Source organism: Ovis canadensis, chromosome 1, assembly GCF_042477335.2.
Source record: "Ovis canadensis isolate MfBH-ARS-UI-01 breed Bighorn chromosome 1, ARS-UI_OviCan_v2, whole genome shotgun sequence".
Taxonomy (NCBI): Eukaryota; Metazoa; Chordata; class Mammalia; order Artiodactyla; family Bovidae; genus Ovis; species Ovis canadensis.
The window spans coordinates 10,442,956-10,463,416 of NC_091245.1; positions in this window are offsets into that span (position 1 = coordinate 10,442,956).

Below are 20,461 nucleotides of genomic sequence, written 5' to 3' on the forward strand. Positions count from 1 at the left end.
GAAGTCCTGCAGCACCAGCCACCCAGATTCTCAGTAACACATCTAACATCATTCTTAGCTCCCTCCCCTCAGCGAATCCTCAATAACCACCCATTTCTCTGTTTACCGCAGACACCAGCACCAGCTTCCATGTCCTAAAAGTCCCCTGGGAACAGACCCCTTTGTCTGGACAGCTTGGGGTCCCTTCAAACTGGCAATGCTCAGGTCTGACTAGATCGTCTCGCCCCACCTCCCCCGATCTCTCAGCCTCTATCCATGGCACCGTTCTTCCCAGTCACTGATCCCAAACCTCTCTGCCTCCTCCTACTCCTCCTCTCTACCTGCAGCCAAACATTCCCTGTGTTTTGACAGGAGAATGAACTTTGGGGTCAATAAGAACTGACCTACCATCCCAGCTTCATCATTTCCAAACTGTGTGATCTGGAGCAGATGGTTTCACCTCTGAACCTCCATTTGCTCGTAAAATGGGGCTAACGGGTACCCATCTTGCAAAACTGTTGGGAAGATGAGTTGTAAATGTCCAAAATTACCATCTCAAATGACTGTAGAGCCAGGCAAGTCCCATACAGGAGTGAAGAGGCCTGGTGGGGTCAGGTCAAACTGGAGAGCAGAGGCCTCGTCAGAGGGGGGCTGTGCTGTGCTTAGCCGCTCAGTTGTGTCTGCCTCTTTGGACCCCATAGACTGCAGCCCACCAGGCTCCTCTGTCCATGGGATTCTCCAGGCAAGAGTACTGGAGCGGGTTGCCATGCCCTCCTCCAGGACATTAAACCTAGGCACAATGAAAATATTATGCTTAATGTTAATGACTCTTAGACATGTCTATATTAGATTAGCAAACAGACATTAATACTAGATTTTTAATATTGAATATTTCCCAGTTCACGTGAACCTGAAATTCATTTAAGTTAATTTCTCTTGTGTTTAGAATACAGAAGGGGGCAGCCATTCGTAACTCCAGCTATTGATGCCACAGGTAATACGGGCCCCATGTTGCTAAACTTCTAGTTTTTCAAGAGCATCCCCCAACCATCTTTTCATGTGGAATCTCCAGATTTGTATACATTGGCAATTAGCGAAATGTTTCTTTAAGGTCCAGGAAGGCCAAACTAAACATTTGCCTCCAGGTCACCAGTTGGTATTCTCTGATGTGTGCAAGGAGTTAGACCCAGTGCATGCTCATGAGTAAGAGTCAATAAGCATTAATTTCCTTCCCTGCCCTGCTTATCGATTCTCTCAAAAGAAAGAAAAAAATAGTAATTCCCAGCTTCTCTTCCCACTCTGCTCCCATCGTCATTACCTCCACGCAGTTCTTGCTGGCCAGCAGGCCCTGTCCAGCCGCAGACCCAGCAGGACTCTGCGCCCTCACCCAAGATGCCTCCCGTCCCCAGCTCTTCCCTCCTAACCCTCACCACCCCTACCCCGCCACCCCCACTCCATCTCTGCCAGTCTTCTGGGCAGAAGGGAGCTCTTTGCTTAGGTTTGATCCTTCAAAGCCCTCTCCCTTTCATTGTCTCAGTTATCCTTTCAACAATCTATAAAGTAATTATTATTGACCCCAATATGCAAATGAGGAAAATAGGTTCCGGAGAGTCTCTGTCAGTCAACAAACACTTATCGAACACCTGATAAGTGGCAAACTGGTGGCAAACTCTGTTAAATGGCAAACCCAAGGTCACACAGAGTACTCTTGGTTGCAAATGTTGTTTTTGTTGTTCGGTTGCTAAGTTAGGTCCAACTCTCTGCGACCCCTATGGACTACAGCATGCCAGGCTCCTCTGTCCTCCACTATCTTCCAAAGTTTGCTCAAATTCATGTCCGTTGAGTCAGTGATGCTATCTAATCATCTCATCATCTGCTGCCCTCTTCTCCTTTTGCCTTCAATCTTTCCCAGCATCAGGGTCTTTGCCAGTGAGTCAGCTCTTTGCATCAGGTGGCCAAAGTATTGGAGCTTCAGCTTCAGCATTTCCTTTAGGACTGACTGGTTTGACCTCCTTGCAGTCCAAGAGTCTCAAGAGTCTTCTCCAGCACCACAATTTTAAACATCAATTCTTTGGCATTCAGCCTTCTGTATGGTCCAGTTCTCACATCCATTCATGACTACTGGAAAAACAAAACTCTAAATTAAACAGACTTGGGCAAAGGAACCATGTTGTAGGAAACAACACTGGGTCCCAAAGACAAATGGAGCCAGGGACACAAGCGCCTTCCGAGCACTCACTTGCTCTACTTTTGTTTCTGCTTTCCTCTCTGTCCCAGGATTATCGTCTCACCCAGCAAAGCAGCATTTCCAAACAGCAGGCCGCCAGCTGGTCCAGAGCCTCACTTCTCACAGTGTTCATCCTTGGATGGACACGTTCCCTGCCCACGTTCAAAAGCCTCAGGGAAGGCCCCTTGGTAGATCAGCGTGGGTGACATTGTCACATTGGGCTGACCCACTGAGCAAGGTCGTGTGACTCATGAGCTCAGTTTCAGGTCAGTTTCACCCTGGACCAGTCAACAGTCCACCGAAGAGCAAGCTTATGGGGCTTGCTGGTGAGTGTAAGGATGGCAGAATCTAATCGGGCAGAAATGAGGCTGCTGCTTCTTCAACAACAGATGTCTTAGTTTGAGCCCCCCTAAAAGGCAAGTCCGAGATACATATTTGCAAGCAAGTTGCTTTTTGGGGAGGTGATCCCAAGAAATATGGGCATGGGAATGGGGGGTAAGGCCAAGAATGGAAGGAAGCTGGCGAAGGGTATTTAATTGAGTGAGTTTCTGTGAACAGCTGGGCTCGGTCATGCTGGAGATTGAACTCAGTCTGGGGAAAACTAGGATGTGGTTGAGATAGCTATCTCAACCCACGAGGAGGAGGCTGGAGGAATCATACCCTGACTTCCATGCATCATTATGTGAGAGCTGCCCCTGGTGAGGCATCAACCCCCTGGTACTTCCAGGCTGCCCCATACGCAGGCAGAGGGGTCCCAGAAGCCAAGAGAGCCTCAGCCAAGAGGCAGGTGCTGGCCACTGGGCACTGGGGGCCCTCCTGCTATAAATCACCAGACTTTACAAAGGTCCCCTCAACCATCAAAACAAAGCGGGTAAAGGAGAAGTGGCCTGGTTTCTGACAGCACTCACTACCTGTACTGACCACTGGACGGAACAAAATTTAAATTCAGATCTGTCCAACTGTTTGCAATAAGCCATATGGCCCCCACAGTAGGCTGTGACTGTGCAGAGGTGCCGAGCATCCAGGCCAGAGCCCAAAGGGAGCTCCTTGGCCCTGGGATGCCAGCACCGGAGAATGTGGTGACCAGTGGCCAAACGGCAAGAACTGTACATCAGCCTCCCCACCCTCTGCAAAGGAGGCCACACAAGCTGCTCAGAACAGCAGGACACCCGGTGACTGGGGCCATCAGTTCAGTCTCACTGTGGGCCTTGCTGGAGGGATGGGGAGCCGTGGAAGCCTTGGGCCCCCAGCTTCAGCTACTGTGGGTCTCACTGCTGCCAAGATTCAGACTGCCCAGAGTCACAGAGATAGTAGAGAGAGGCCAAGGGGCAAAACCAGCTCCAGCCCCCTTAGCTGAGAAAGGGAGCATAGGGAGGGCTGGCAGAGGGGGCTTTTCCCGGCAGCCCAGTGGTTAGGACTCTGCACTTCCAGCGGAAGGAGTGCAGGTTAAATCCCTGGCCTGGGAACTAAGATCCCTCGTGCTCTGCAGTGTGGCCAAAAAGTCAAAGTTTGTTTGTTTGTTTGTTTCTAATAAAGAAGATGAAGAACCAGCAACGGGTCTAAGGCCCCAAGGGAAGTGCATGGCTAAGTGCCCACCGGGGGCCAGTGGAAAAATAAGAATGTCCACCCAACCTATCAGATAGCCAGAGTCTACAGAACGGGAAGTAAGAAGGATCGCTGGGCTGGGAATTAAGGCAGCTGAGTTCCATAGCCTGAGCTCTCAAAACTATATCACTTCAGCACCCTCATGCCCAAGGATTTGGCAGTGCTGTGGCTTTTCTGCTTTCGATAACCAGAATCATTCCTCCATTCATCTTCAAATATCCATAAAGCACTTACTATGTGCCAGGTGCCATGCCAGGCGGTGGAGATGCAGCAATGAGCATGGTCCCCACAGCCCGGCCTCTGGGCCTGGTCCTTGTGAAGATCATAGTCTAAAGAAGAAAAGGACATGAAACACACAAGCACACCGATAACTCTAGGGTTGCAGCTGTGATAGGGACACACACACAAAGAGAATAAAAAGCAAAGAACCTGACCTAGTTACAAGGGTTGAGGGTGGCTTTTCTGAGAGTGACATTTACGTCTGGAACATGATGCTAGCTAGCTTGTTCAGCCACTCAGTCGTTTCTGACTCTTTGCGACCCCGTGGACTGCAGCAAGCCAGGCTTCCCTATCCTCCATTGTCTCCCAGAGTTTGCTCAAACTCATGTCCATTGAGTCAGTGATGCCATCCAACCACGTCATCCCCTCTCCTGCCTTCATCTTTCCCAGCCGTCAGGGTCTTTTCCAATGGGTTGGCTCTTCACATCAGGTGGCCAAAGTATTGCAGCTTCAGCTTCAGTATCAGTCCTTCCAATGGATATTCAGGGTTCATTTCCTTTAAGATTGCCTGGTTTGATCTCCTTGCTGTGCTAGGGACTCTCAAGAATCCAGCACCACAATTCAAAAGCATCAGTTCTTCAGTGCTTAGCCTTCTTTATGGTCCAACTCTCACATCTGAACATGACCACTGGAAAAACCGTAGCTTTGACTATATGGACCTTTGTCAGCAAAGTGACAACGTTTCTGCTTTTTAAGACAGTGTCTAGGTTTGACATGGCTTTTCTTCTAAGGAGCAAGCGTTTTCTAATTTCATGGCTACAGTCACCATCCTCAGTGATTCTGGAGCCCAAGAAAATAAAAATCTGTGACTCTTTCCACATTTTCCCCATCTATTTGCCATGAAGTGATGGGATCGGATGCTATGATCTTCGTTTTTTGAATGTTGCGTTTTAAGCCAGCTTTTTCACTCCCCTCTTTCACTTTCATCAAGAGACTCTTTAGTTCCTCTTCACATTCTGCCATTAGAATGGTTTCTTCATATATCTGAGGTTGTTGGTATTTCTCCCAGCAATCTTGATTCCAGCTAGGGGTCCATCCAGCCTAGCATTTCACATGATGTACTCTGCATAGAAGTTAAATAAGCAGGGAGACAGTATACAGCCTTGATGAACTGCTTTCCCAATATTGAATCAGTCCGTTGTGCCGTGTCTGGTTCTAACTGCTGCTTTTTGACCTGTACACAGGCCTCTCAGGAGACAGGTCAGGTGGTGTGGTATGTTGTGACCCACACAGTCAAAGGCTTTAGCATAGTCGAAATTAAGCAGACGTAGATGTCTTCCTGGAACTCTCTTGCTTTCTCTATGATTCAGCAGATGTTGGTAATTTGATCTCTGGTTCCTTTACCTTTCCTAAAACCAGCTTGTACATCTGGACATTCTCAGTTCACGTACTGCTGAAGCCCGAAGGATTTTGAGCATTACCTTGCTAGCGTGTGAAATGAGCGCAATTGTACAGTAGTTTGACATTCTTTGACATTGCCTTTCTTTGGGACTGGAACGAAAGCTGACATTTTCCAGTCCAAAATTTGCTGAGTTTTCCAAATTTGCTGACATATGAAGTCCAGCACTTTAACAGCATGATCGTTTAGGATTTGAAATAGGTCAACTGGCATTCCATCACCTCCACTAGCTTTGTTCTTAGTAATGCTTCTTAAGGCCCACCTGACTTCACACTCCAGGATGTCTGGCTCTAGTTGAGTGCCCACACCATCATCATTATCCGGGTCATTAAAACCTGTTTGGTATAGTTGTTCTGTGTATTCTTACCACCTCTTCTTAATCTCATCTGCTTTTTTTAGGTCTTTGCCATTTCTCCCCTTTATTGTGCCCATCTTTGCATGAAGTGTTCCCTTGGTAGCTCCAATTTTCTTGAAGAGATCTCTAGTCTTTCCCATTCTATTGTTTTCCTCTATTTCTTTGCATTGTTCTCTTAAGAAGTCTTTCTTATCCCTCCTTGCTATTCTTTGGAACTCTGCATTCTGTTGGGTATGTCTTTTTCCTTTGCTTTTCACTTCTCTTCTTTTCTCAGCTATTTTAAAGTCTCCTCAGACAATCATTTTGCCTTCTTGCATTTTTTTTCCTTTGGAATGGTTTTGGTCACCATCTCCTGTACAATGTTATGAACCTCCATCCATAGTTCTTCAGGCACTCTGCCTACTAGATCTGATCCCTTAAATCTATTGGTCACTTCCACTGTATAATCATAAGGGAATTTGATTTAGGTCATGCCTGAGTGCTCCAGTGGTTTTCCTTACTTTCTTCAATTTAAGTCTGAATTTTTCAATGAGGGGTTCATGTTCTGAGCCACAGTCAGCTTCAGGTCTTGTTTTTGCTGACTGTATAGAGTTTCTCCATCTTTAGCTGCAAAGAATATAATCAATCTGATTTTGGTATTGACCATCTGGTGATGTCCATGTGTAGAGTCATCTCTTGTGTTGTTGGAAGAGGGTGTTTGCTATGACCAGTGTGTTCTCTTGGCAAAACTCTGTTATCCTTTGCCCTGCTTCAATTTGTACTCCAAAACCAAATTTGCCTGTTACTCCAGGTATCTCTTGATTTCCTGTTTTTACATTCCAGTCCTCTATGATGAAAAGGACAACTTTTTTGTGTGTTCTAGAAGTTCTTATAGGTCTTCATAGAACCATTCAACTTCAGCTTCTTCACCATTAATGGTTGAGGCATAGACTTGGATTACTGTGATATTGAATGATTTACCTTGAAAACAAACAGAGATCATTCTGTCGTTTTTGAGATCACACCCAAATACTGCATTTCAGACTCTTTTGTTAACTATGAAGGCAACTCTATTTCTTCCAAGGGATTCTTGCCCACAGTAGTAGATAAAATGGTCATGTGAATTAAATTCAGCCATTCCCCTTCCATTTTAGTTCACTGTTTCACAAAATGCAAATGTGCAAAATGTGACGCATTCATAAAATGTCAGTGTTCACTCTTACCACCTCCTGGTTGACCACGTCCAATTTACCTTGATTCATGGATCTAACTCTCCAGGTTCCTATGCAACACTGTTCTTTACAACATCAGGCTCGGTTCTTGTGGTGTAGCCTGCTCTGTTCCCCTTTGCTTGGCAAGGTAATAAAGCCAGTCTTTACTTCTCCTCCTTAACTGTGTTTCTGTGTTTCTGTTTGACATGGATGCACAAAAAAGCCAATGTTTTGGCAACAAACCTGGGGTCTCGTCCTGGATCTGATCATTGGCAGGCGGCCCCTCGGGGCCACTCAGCTTGACTGGATGCTTGGGGATTTCTCTCTGCACCAGCTTCCTCCCGGGGAGTAGAAGGTTGGAGGATTTCTCTGAGGTCAGATCATCAGGGTTCCCCTGCTGTAGGGTTGGGCCTTGATCACACCCTGTCCACCATCTTGGCTGAGGAGCTCCAAGGCTGCTGTGGAGGATAGGGGAGAGGTTGCCCTAGCAGCTGCCCAGGCTTTCTTTGTCTTGAGGACACCTTCATTTCCCCTTCTCTGCACTGCCCCAGACGTCCACTCCGAGAAGACATTACTTTTGGAGGATCAGAAAGAGGGCATTTGGTACCTCGCAACACACCCGCCAGCAATTTGGTAAGTCTCCTGGAGTGCACACCAGGGCCCCTTTGACCTTGCCTGTTGGGGGAACTTTGATTCCAGTTTGGGGAGTTCTCCCTGTGAAAGGCAACTCCGTTTGTAAGGTGCGCGTTGGACAAGGTCGCATGTCTAGGGGGACTGGGAAGTCACATTTGGGGCATTTGTGCCGTTTGACTTTTGATTTCCGAGCATCTCTTTGCCATCCATTTTATTTCCAGTGTGGCTTCCAGCTGGTGAGGTTTTGCCTGGGTTTGGCTGGCTTGGTTTTGTTCCTTTGGTTTGAGCCTGCAGGTTGGTCTGAGCACACTGACAACTGGTACAAATGGTTTGAGCTGAAATGGGAAGCCTTTCCTCTAAGGTTCTACTCCCCAACATGAGAGGGACAGGTAGACACAGAGCTGTGATCCAATGCCTTAAAAAAAGGCCTAAAAATGACTCTCTTACAATTAGATCTTCATTGCCACCGGATGAGAAAACAGACTGAAGTTACCTTAGGTTCAGGATTCTTCTATAATTAACAGTCTGGGCTGATCATACCAAGACCCCACCCCCTCGAGGAAAAATCCCTGCTGGGACAAGTCTGCCCTAGTCATCAGGGCCAATTTGAGCACTGTCTGGTCTAAATTTGGGCTGTGAAACTATGACCACAGAAAAAGATGATTCTTTTTACTGTATTGCCACAATATTCTTTAGACTCCAGAGAAAATTGGTTAAATTTTTCTGAAATTGTCCTACCAGGAGAAGATTGTTTTCTCTCCTTGTGCCTTGACACCATGGATCGCAGGGACATTTATCTAAACCGTCTTTAATTCCTAAAAATGAAGAGGAAAAAAAGAAGAAAAAAAAAAAAAAACAGGAAAAGAAGCCTTAAATTTTTTTTCTTATTCTAACTGTTATTTATAAACTATTGTTTTATATTATGATATCTGATTCATGACTAAGTTTGGAAAACAAAGTTATGAGATCTCTTGTTGTGTCTATTTGGATATATGTATACCTCAGTATGTATCTTTGTCTCTTTATTGCTTCTGAGATTAATTTGTAAGTGTGCTCTATTTAACTGGCTTCAAGAAAAGTACATGTGTGGTTAGGTGCTCAGTTGTGTCCAATTATATGGGACCCCATGGGCTGCAGCCCACCAGGCTCCTCTGTCCATGGAATTCTCCAGGAAGAATACTGGAGTGGGTTGCCATTCCCTTCTCCAGGGGATCTTCCTGACCCAGGGATCAAACCCATATCTCTTGAGTCTCCTGCATTGGCAGGCAGATTCTTTACCACTGGGAGGTAGGCACTTAAAAATCAAACAATTCTAAGTGCAAGAGAAATTAAGCTAGAGGATTTCAGGTTCATGTGAACCGGGAAATATTCAGTATCAGATTAATACTTGATATTGTTTGTTTGTTGATGCATATGCCAGTACTTAGAATGGCTGTGGTAAATATTAGTAACAAGACAGGGCTCACATGTGACAACACCGGGAAACCTTCCCTGTTGCTTCAGGCTCTGCCTGTAGTGAAAGAGTGGTTGGGATTTTTCCTCTTTGACCAGCTTTGTTATGGGTAAGATTTGTTCCATCTTGAAGCCACCACCCCTTCAGGGTATTTTTACAAGACCAAGAGATCTTCAACTATGCCTCCATGAAAAGCAATTGATATTTCTCTCCCTGTGCCCAGACCGTTGGGAGAAAAAAATAAACAGAATAGGGAATGGGAAAAAGCCTTTTGAACTCAAGAGGGAAAAATTAAGATTTCTCGTTCAGTCTTTATGTAAAAGTTAACTTGTAAATGGACTATTTTAATTGACTTGAAAGTAAGCACTTAAAATTAAACATTGGCCAAGATAAATTTTAGGACCCATGATCTGGGAAATATTCAGTACTGAATTGATATCTGCTATTGAAGGTGGCTTAAACTTGTTGGTTTGATTAATATAGAAATGTCCTTAGAGTTATCAGTGTTAAGTATAATATTATTGTTGTACCCAGGTGTACTAGAGGTCAAATAAGACCTTATTCCATCTTTTACAGATTTGTCAACAAGAAAAGTAATTCAACGTTAAAAAAAAAAAAAGAAAAACTTTTAAGAAAAGTAAGATGTGTTTTTCAGTAGAAGATGTAAGAAATAAGATATTGAATTATGCATGATCGGGATTCTCTGAGATTGGACCGAGCTTAGTTGGATAAATGGATTTTTTGTTAGAAATGGGCTAGAACAAGACTGGGTTTGGTTTCTCTCTCAAGTGTTCTTGAAACACTGTTTTTGATGACAGACCATATCAGGTTCTTTGCCTTTAAGTGATTTGTATTATTTGCTTTTGAGATCCATGGTTACTTTGGTTAAGGAATGTGTCTTGTCTCACGGCGACTGATGATCTGAACCAAGTGTTTTAAACCTTCTTGACAAGCTTCCCAATATCAAATTTTAAAGTTCTTTTGGTTTCCAGCTAGCTTTGGGATACATTAGATGGCCCCCAAGTTGTCTTAAAGAGAAACATTTAGCTAGAATTATTTTGTATGTTAAATGTGATCATTCATAATTCTGGCTACTGTAACCAAGTTTCTTTATCAATTAATCAGATGTTTAACCATACCTCTTTGTACTCTGATGCTGTTACAAAAAGTGTTTCATTATCAAGGAAAGTGAAAGTGTTAATCACTCAGTTGTGTTTGACTGTTTGTGATCTCAGGGTCTGTAGCTTGCCAGGCTCATCTGTCCATGGAATTCTCCAGTCGAGAATACTGGAGTGGGTTGTCATTCCCTTCTCCAGGTGATCTTCCCAACCCAGGTATCAAACCCAGGTCTCTAGCATCGTGGGCAGATTCTTTACCATCTGAGCCACCAGAGAAGCCTTTCATTATCAGAACGATTCATAGAAAGGCATACAAGCAATCACATTAGCTCCTCATCAAGGTGATGGCTATGCAAAGGTTCTAGCCCATACTGACTAAAATCAGAAACTGTCCTGCCCTTGGGGCCCCTAGCTCACAGTCCAGAGATTTTTACTCCCTGACAGGCAGAGTCGACACCCCCACTCAGACTTGAAGCAGTTACATAAGATGGACATCACCCCTCTGCTTCCAATAAGAGTATGGGAGTAAAATCTCTGGGGGTGGGGGATGGGGGATGAAATAGGAGGGAAGGGGCAGGGCACAAACTTTGAAGGAATGAGGTAGCCTGAGGCCATGAAATGGATTAGTTAGAAGCAAATCAGTCCAAGATGGTGGACTAGTCCTTGAGCCTCAGTATGCATTCTTTATAACACATCAGCAAGCTAAGTGAAGGGGGTCACTTAGTTTTTGGAGGGGGTCGCCATTATCTTCATTACCTCCACCATAGTTTGGCTTCAGGTCAAACAACAGGGAGGGAATACAGCCCCCGCCCATCAACAGAAAATTGGATTAAAGATTTACTGAGCATGGCCCCACCCATCAGAACAAGACCCAATTTCCCCCTCAGTCAGTCTCTCCCATCGGAAAGCTTCCATAAGCCTCTTATCCTTATCCATCAGAGGACAGACTGAAAACCACAATCACAGAAAACTAACCAAACTGATCACATGGACCACAGCCTTGTCTAACTCAGTGAAACCATGAGCCATGCAGTATAGGGCCACCCAAGATGGACAGGTCGTGGTGGAGAGCTCTGACAAAACACGGTCCACTGGAGAAGGGAATGGCAAACCACTTCAGTATTCTTGCCTTGAGAACCCCATGAACAGTATGAAAAGGCAAAAAGATAGGACACTGAAATATGAACTCCCCAGGTCGGTAGGTGCCCAATATGCTATTGGAGATCACTGGAGAAATAACTCCAGAAAGAATGAAGAGACAGAGCCAAAGCAAAAACAACACCCAGCTGTGGATGTGACTGGCGATGGAAATAAAGTCCAATGCTGTAAAGAACATTGCATAGGAGCCTGGAATGTCAGGTCCATGAATAAAGGCAAACTGGAAGTGGTCAAACAGGAGACGGCAAGAGTGAACATCAATATTTTAGGAATCAGTGAAACTAACACCCAAAAAAGATGTCCTTTTCATTATAGGAGACTAGAATGCAAATGTAGGAAGTCAAGTGATACTGGGAATAACAGGCAAACTTGGCCTTGGAGTACAAAATGAAGCAGGGAAAAGGCTAACAGAGTTTTGCCAAGAGAACACACTGTTCACAGCAAACACCCTCTTCCAACAACACAAGAGAAGACTACACATGGACATCACCAGATGGTGATAATCAGATTGATTATATTCTTTGCAGCTAAAGATGGAGAAGTTCTATACAGTCAGCAAAAACACGACCTGGAGCTGACTGTGGCTCAGAACATGAACTCCTTATTGCCAAATTCAGACTTAAATTGAAGAAAGTAGGCAAAACCACTAGACCACTCACATATGACCTAAGTCAAATCCCTTACAGTTATACACTGGAAGTGAAAAATAGATTCAAGGGATTAGATCTGGTAGAGTGCCTGAAGAACTATGGACAGAGGTTCATGACATTGTACAGGAGGCAGTGATCGAAACCATCCCCAAGAAAAAGAAATGCAAAAAGGCAAAATGGTTGTCTGAAGATGCCTTACAAATAGCTGAGAAAAGAAGAGAAGCTAAAGGCATAGGAGGAAAGGAAAGATATACCCATTTGAATGCAGAGTTCCAAAGAATAGCAAGGAGAGGTAAGAAAGCCTTCCTCAGTGATCAATGCAAAGAAATAGAGGCACACGATAAAATGGGAAAGACTAGAGATCTCTTCGAGAAAATTAGAGATACCAAGAGAACATTTCATGCAAAGATGGGCACAATGAAGGACAGAAATGGTATGCACCTACCAGAAAGCAGAAGATGTTAAGAAGAGGTGGCCAGAATATGCAGAAGAACTGTACAAAAAAGATCTTCATGACCCAGACAATCATGATGGTGTGATCATTCACCTAGAGTCAGATATGCTGGAATGCAAAGTCAAGTGGGCCTTAAGAAGCATTGCTAGGAACAAAGCTAGTGGAGGTGATGGAATTCCAGTTGAGCTATTTCAAACCCTAAAAAAAATGATGCTGTGAAAGTGCTGCACTCAATATACCAGCAAATCTGGAAAACTCAGCAGTGGCCACAGGACTGGAAAAGGTCAGTTTTCACTCCAATCCCAAAGAAAGGCAATGCCAAAGAATGCTCAAACTACTGCACAACTGCACTCATCTCACATGCTAGCAAAGTAATGCTTAAAATTCTTCAAGCTAGGCTTCAACAGCACACCAACTGTGAACTTCCAGATGTTCAAGCTGGATTTAGAAAAGGCAGAGGAACCAGAGATCAAATTGTCACCGTTGGATCATCGAAAAAGCAAGAGAATACCAGAAAAACATCTACTTCTGCTTTCTTGACTATGCCAAAGCCTTTGTGTGGATCACAACAAACTGTGGAAAATTCTGAAAGAGATGGGAATACCAGACCACCTAACCTGCCTCTTGAGAAATCTGTATGCAGGCCAGGAAGCAACAGTTAGAACTGGACATGGAACATCGGACTTGTTCCAAATAGAGAAAGGAGTACATCAAGGCTGTATATTGTCACCCTGCTTATTTAACTTATATGCAGAGTACATCATGCAAAATTCCAAGATGGATGAAGCAGAAGCTGGAATTAGGATTGCTGGGAGAAATATCACTAACTTCAGATATGCAGATGACACCACCCTTATGGCAGAAAGCAAAGAAGAACTAAAGAACCTCTTGATGAAACTGAAAGAGGAGAGTGAAAAAATTGGCTTAAGTCTATGTTCGATACAGGATACAGGATGCTTGGGGCTGGTGCATGGGGATGATCCAGAGAGATGATATGGGGTGGGAGGTGGGAGGGGGATTCAGGATTGGGAGCTTGTATACACCCGTGGTGGATTCATGTCAATGTATGGCAAAACCAATACAGTATTGTAAAGTAAAAAGTAAAAATTTAAAAAAAAAAAAAGAAAAGAAAAAATTGGCTTAAAACCCAACATTCAGAAAACTAAGATCATGGCATCTGGTCCCATCACTTCATGGCAAATAGATGGAGAAACAATGGAAACAGTGACAGACTTTATTTTTCTGGGCTCTAAAATCCTTGCAGATGGTGACTGCAGCCATGAAATTAAAAGACGCTTGCTCCTTGGAAGAAAAGCTATGACCAACCTAGACAGCAGATGAAAAAGCAGAGACATTACTTTGCCAACAAAGGTCCATCTAGTCAGAGCTATGGTTTTTCCAGTAGTCATGTATGGATGTGAGAGTTGGACTATAAAGAAAGCTGAGCACTGAAGAATTGATGTTTTTGAACTGTGGTGTTGGAGAAGACTCTTGAGAGTCCCTTGAACTGCAAGGAGATCCAACCAGTCCATCCTAAAGGAAATCAATCCTGAATATTCATTGGCAGGACTGATGCTGAAACTGAAACTCCAATACTTTGGCCACCTGATGGGAAGAACTGACTCATTTGAAAAGACCCTGATGCTGGGAAAGATTGAAGGCGGGAGGAGAAGGGGACAGCAGAGGATGAGATGGTTGGATGGCATCACTGACTCAATGAACATAAGTTTGAGTAGGCTCCGGGAGTTGGTGATGGACAGGGAAGCCTGGCGTGCTGCAGTCGATGGGGTCACAAAGACTGGGCTATGACTGAGAGACTGAACTGACTGAAACTGAAGGCTAAATGACACACCCACCAGTGAGTGGTGGCCCAATTCCATATAAAGAAACTTTTAAGGAAACAAAATGTAAATGAGAAAGCTTTTAGATAAACTGTTAAGAATGTTTATGCTTTAGAAATATGTCTAAAATATTCTCTCCAGATTTTTGTAACCTGAAATTCTAGAGTTACACTAAATTAAGTGAGCGAAGTTTATTGAATAGCTGGGTCATTCCCAAATAAGACACCGAAACATTAATGACTGAATATTGACTTCCTCTTACGGAGAAACTAAAGGTGTTTGGCATCCCTGTTGGTTCAGTGGTAAGGAATCTGGCTCCAATGCAGAAACCACAGGAGAGGCAATTTCAATCCCTAGGTCAGGAAGATCCCCCAGAGGAAGGCATGGAAACCCACTCCAGTATTCCTGCCTGGAGAATCTCATGGACAGAGGAGCCTGATGGGCTACAGTTCATAGATTGCAAAGAGTCGGACACAACTGAAGCAACTTAGCACAGGTGCAGTATTGTTCTTTATACCATCAGACTTTCCTTTCACCACCAGGCACATCCTTTGTGCTCTGACGCAGCCCCTTCCCTCTTTCTGGAGTTGTTTCTCTGTTCTTCTGCAGGAGCATATCGGACACCTACCAACCTGGGGTGCTCATCTTCCGGCTTCATATCTTTCTGCCTTTTCATACTGTTCATGGGGCTCTCAAGGCAAGAATACTGGAGTGGTTTGCCATCTCTTCTGCAGAGAATTCTGCATTATGACCCGTCCATCCATGGCATGGCTCATAGCTTCTTAGGATTGCTCAAGGCTGTGATCCATGTGATAATTTTGGTTAGCTTTCTGTGATTATAGCTTTCATTCTGGAGTCTGTGGATTGTGGTTCTTGCTTCTTCTGTCTGATAGATGAGGATAAGAGGCTTGTGCAAGCCTCCTGATGGGAGGGACTGACTAAGGGGAAAACCGGGTCTTGCTCTGGTGCACAGGGCCACGCTCAGTAAATTTTTAACCCAGTGTCTGCTGTGCTCCCTTCCTGTTAGTTGTTTGGCCTGAGGCAACCCAATCCCAGGGCTACAAGCTCTCGTTTTGTTGTTTAGACCCCATGGACTGCAGCACACCAGGATTCCCTGTCCTTCACTATCTTCCAGAGTTTGCTCAGATTCATGCCTACAGGCTCTATGGGAGGGCTGTCGGCAACCTCCAGGAGGACTTATGCCAGCCTCCCAAGACTGCTGCTGCTGGCGCCTTTGTCCCTGCAGCAGGCGACAGCTGACCCATGCATCCACAGGAGACCCTCAAACACTACAGGCAGGTCTGGCTCAGTCTGTTGTGGGTCACTGCACTTTTCCTCAGAGAAAACGAAGACAGAACATTAAGGCATGTGCAAAGGCCCTGAGATAGCAAAGAGATTCCTCCATTCTAAGAACTAAAAGAAGGCCACGGTGCTAAAGCACAAACACGGAAGGGAACAAAGAGCGGCAGAGGCCAGGTAGCTCAAGATTTTACAGGCTGTGTTAGCCAACAGGGGATTTTTTATTTATTTTTGGTTGGGCTTCATTGCTGTACGGGCTTCTCCTCCAGTGGCTTCTCTCTTCGCGGAGCACAGGCCCTAGAGTATCTGGGCTTCAGCAGTTACAGAGCACAGATTTGGTTGCCCCACCACCTGTGTGGTCTCCCCAGACCAGGCTCGAACCCATGTCCCCTGTATTGGCAGGCAGATTTGTAACCACTGGACCACCAGGGAAGTCCAGCCATAAGAGATTTTTTTTATTTCAAGACATGAGGGGAGACTCTGAAAGACCTGGAACATTTTAAGGCTGTTTTACCATGTTTTCCAAAGATGACTGCAGCAAGTGGGCAACATCTTAGAGAGGGGTGTGGGAAGAGTGGGCAGTGTTACACGCCTGATGCATTTAGAGCGCTTGGCCCAGTTTCTGGCACAGAGGAGGCATCCAGTGATGAAACTGACATTATTACCCCATCACCCAACCTCCCCACCTCCCGAGTGGGAAGTGAAAAGACACCACCTTGGCCCCACTGGCTGACCTAGCTTGTTACTCCAGGACCCAAAGTATGCTCGATGTTAGGAATAGCAGTTTTGATAGGTAGCTGGTGGGGTATCAGGTTCTGGTGCCTGTGCATTCAGAAGTGAGCCTGGGGGGATAACTGGCCGCCGGAAAAGACTCCTGCTCTCACCTACCCTACACCCATTAACTGGGAGAACAGGTAGGGGTCAGTCCAAGCCAGAAGAACATGTCAGAGGTGATGACAAGAGTCGGGAATGCCTGGGCTAAGGACTGGGGGGCACAGAGGGCAGAGTAGGAGCCAGGGAGCCGAGAAAGAGCAGAGTGGGGAGGGGAGAGGGTGGCAGGTCTATTTGCAGGGCATTGGCTCTGCAGCGGCTCCTTTGACGTCTATCTCCATCTCCCTAGAAGGAGCAAGCCCTTCTCCAGCCCTGACGCCCCCTGCCTTTCTCCCTCACTTGCCAGCTTCCTGAACACATGCAGTCTGCACTTTCCACCCACTGCTCTCTGGCTTCCATCCCCATCACTCTGCAGAAATCCCTCTAGCAAAAGTCCCCAGGGACCTGACCAGCCTCTCTGACCCTAGGTTTCCTCCTCTGCCCCCCCTGACTGTGCTTTCTCCTCTAAGAGCATCTTTCTGATCTGCTTCCTAAAATGTCAGTGCTCCTGAGAGCCCTGCCTGGACCATCATCTCTTCTCACTCCACACACTCTCCCAAAGCCACCTGGCCCACTCCTGTGGCGCCCACCACCTCCTTGAGGCTGGGAACCCCCAAAGTACCTCCGTAGCTATTACTGCCAGCTGCTGGCTATGAACAGTCCAAGTAACCGCCCTCCACACCCTCTCATTCAGCACGTGGAACACTGAACCCACTGACTCCCGAACATCCGGGAAGAACCTCCCCATCATCTTCCCCTCCCCATCTCCAACAACCTGCTCTCACCCTGTAAACTGGTTTTTTTACCTGGTCTCACATGCCTCTTCTCTCGCACAGACAGAGCTTTCTACACATACAGTCACCACTGTTTACAGATTCCATATGGATGAGTTCATCGAGTCACTAAAATCTACTTGTTTAACCCCAAAATCAATACTCGTGATGCCTTCGCTGTCACCTTGGACAGGCACAGAGCAGGGAACGCTTGGGTCACCTGATATGCAAGGTCCCAGCTGAGGTTGAACAAGCAGATGCTTTGTCTTCCAGTTTCAGCTGATACTGTAAACAAATGTCCCATGGGAGGTCGAGTGGTTGCTATTTTTTCTCATTTTTGTGCTTGTGGAGGTGATTCTGCTGTTTAAACTGGCCCCCAAGTGTGGCGCTGAAGTTGTCTGGTATTCCCAAGCACAGGAAGGTTGTGATGGGACCTGGGGAGAAAACACCAGTGTTAGATGAGTTTTGTTCGGGGATATTTGGTTCCAATGGTTAAGACACTGTGCTTCCACTGCAGGGGGGGCACAGGTTCAATCCCTGGTTGCAGAACTAAGATCCTATACACCAAGGCCAAAAATAAAAGGATAGGAGGATGAGCTTTGTTCAGGAGTGAGTTATAGTGCTGTTGGCTGTGAGTTCAACATTAATGACTCAACGCTGTATATAAGTAAGGTATCTTTCAAGAGAAACACACGCAAAACATGGTTATATATTGATCGATTGATGAAAATGTCATGGTCAGAGGCTCGTGGGAACCATACCCTATATTTCCCCTGCTGGCAAAGTCTCTGGATTAGCTAATTCAGTGTTTGTGGTGACGTACAGAACATAACTACCACAAAGAATGAGGACTGGCCATACTAATCTGATCACGCAGCCTCCTTCCTTCCCCAAGGCCTCCCTCTGCACAAGAGATAATCCAGACCATTTAGCAGAGTGTTCCAGATCTTTCTTGGTCCAGAACATCCTTGCTTTTTAGCGCCACCACTGATAGGACCTACATGGGGTCTTATTGATAAGATGGCTCGTTATGTCCCAACCTCCCAAGCAAGTAAGCAAAGAATAAATCACAGTGATCTGTGAGACTGACCAAATTGCCCAAATGGCATCCTGTTATCTCACTGGCGCCTATCTTCTCAAAGCTGCGAGATCACCAGATTCTAGGCCTCTGGCTACGTGATCTCAGACAGCTTTTCATGGGTGGGGTCTAAGGACTCCGTCAGAAAGGGAGGGCACTGGTTCTCCTTAAGAGCCAGTCACCCTCTCTCTGCCCTCTAATAAATTTCCTTTTCTTGCCTGACTGCCCAGCTCGCTCTCTTTTTCTCTACACTCGCCTTATACCCACCACTCCCTCCTCCAACCCACTCTCCAAGCTTTTCCCTCATCTTTCACTGCAGGCTCTAAGCCCTCTGCCTCAAAGGCCTTTCCTCCTTGTCGCCTCTTGATGAATTCCTAGACATCCTTCAAGACCCAGCTTAAATGGCAGCTTGTCTGGGTCTTCCTCTGGCAGAGCTTGACACTCCCCTCTCTGTTCCATGTCTCTTACAGCTCTGCCCACAGTGCCATGCCCAATCTATGCACATGTCTCCTCTCTCCCATACTTGGTGATAGCTTGGAGGAAGAATGCGGAGGCGGGTAGTTGTGTGTGTCTCTCCCTTTGCAGAGCGCATGCGCTTCACTCATCATTCATTCCATAAACGTAAGCGGAGGCCTAACATGGTACCTAACAGGCCCCATACTAGGCATCCAGGGTCCAGCACTGCCCCACACGTGTGCGGCGCTGGGCCCACGGTGTGGCCTGTGTGTAAGAGCGTGTGGGATATGCCACGCTTGCTGTGGACCTGCACTGTTTGTGGCTCTCGGACACATCGTCCATTGAATTCAGGCCCATGTGACCTGCTGAAAAAGAACATCCAGAAGCTAACCCAACAGGCTTCATCCAGAAAGTTATCATCCATCCTGTGAGATTTTCTCTGGTGAGTCATCTGCCTCCCATTCTTTCTCTGCCCTCCTTCGTCTCAGGGAGAGGAGGTGAAGAGTGGGGTGGGGGGAGCTGTATGGGGACCCACCACATGCTAGGCGTGTGCAGGCAGTTCACACGCCAGAGGCAGTGGCAGGAAGGGCCTCCTCTGTGCCGGGCACTGTCTGGCACGGTGCCTCTGTTGGCTGGGCTAATCCTCGTGCCAACCCTCCGAGGTTGGTGGTACTACGGTCGCACTGCACAGACAGGGAACTGACGCCCAGCACGGAGAGGCAGCGGCCAGGCCGGATTCAGGCCACAAAGCCAGCGCCCTACACCGCACACACTGTCCTCACAGGGCATGAGACGTCTCAGTGTACACCGGAGAAACAGACCTGAACATGCCAGAGGTGAGATTCAAGTCCAGGGTTGGAAGATTGCAGATGCAGCACTGTGGACCCACATGTAGGGGTGCTTGAGCTCCAGCCGTAGGGGAGTGAGGCCCAGATGCAGACGTCCCTGCAGTCAGGCACTTCCCTCGTCTGCCTGCCCCATTAGACAGGGAGGCACCTGCTCTGGACAGGACTTGCCCACCCCGAGTCCCTTCTACTGGAGCTCGCCCTCAAGGACATCCTTATACCTGTGTGTCTCTGGGCCCATCTGTGTGCCAGGGGGTGCTAGTGGTAAAGAACCCGCCTGCCAACGCAGGATACACAAGAGATGTTAGTTCAGTTCCTGGGTCAGGAAGATCCCCTGGGGGAGGAGGGCGTGGCAACCCACTCCAGTGTTCTTGCCTGGAGAGTCCCATGGACAGAAGAGCCTGGCAGGCTGCAGTCCATGGGGTCACAAAGAGTCAGACACGACTGAAGAGACTTAGCCCACACCCAAGAAGGGAGACCCTGCCAACCACTCCTGATCCTCTCTTTATCCGTGTAACCTAGCGCCAAACACAGCACCTGGCTCAGAGCCAAATCTCAGGAATGATTCTTGAATTTAAAGAAAGAGGTAGAGAGTAGCTCTTCCGGGCCAGGGGTGGAGGGTGAAGGACAGACAGCTGTGCAGGCGTTGGGGAGGGGCTCGGTGTACATATTTTGGGGAGAGATGGGGCTGTGTATATAGGGGAGAGGTTGACTTTCTGTGTAAGCCCTTATGTGCTCAGTGTCAGGGTGCAAAGACTGAAGTAGATTCCAGCAGCAATGGGAGCCTGGGCCTAGTGAC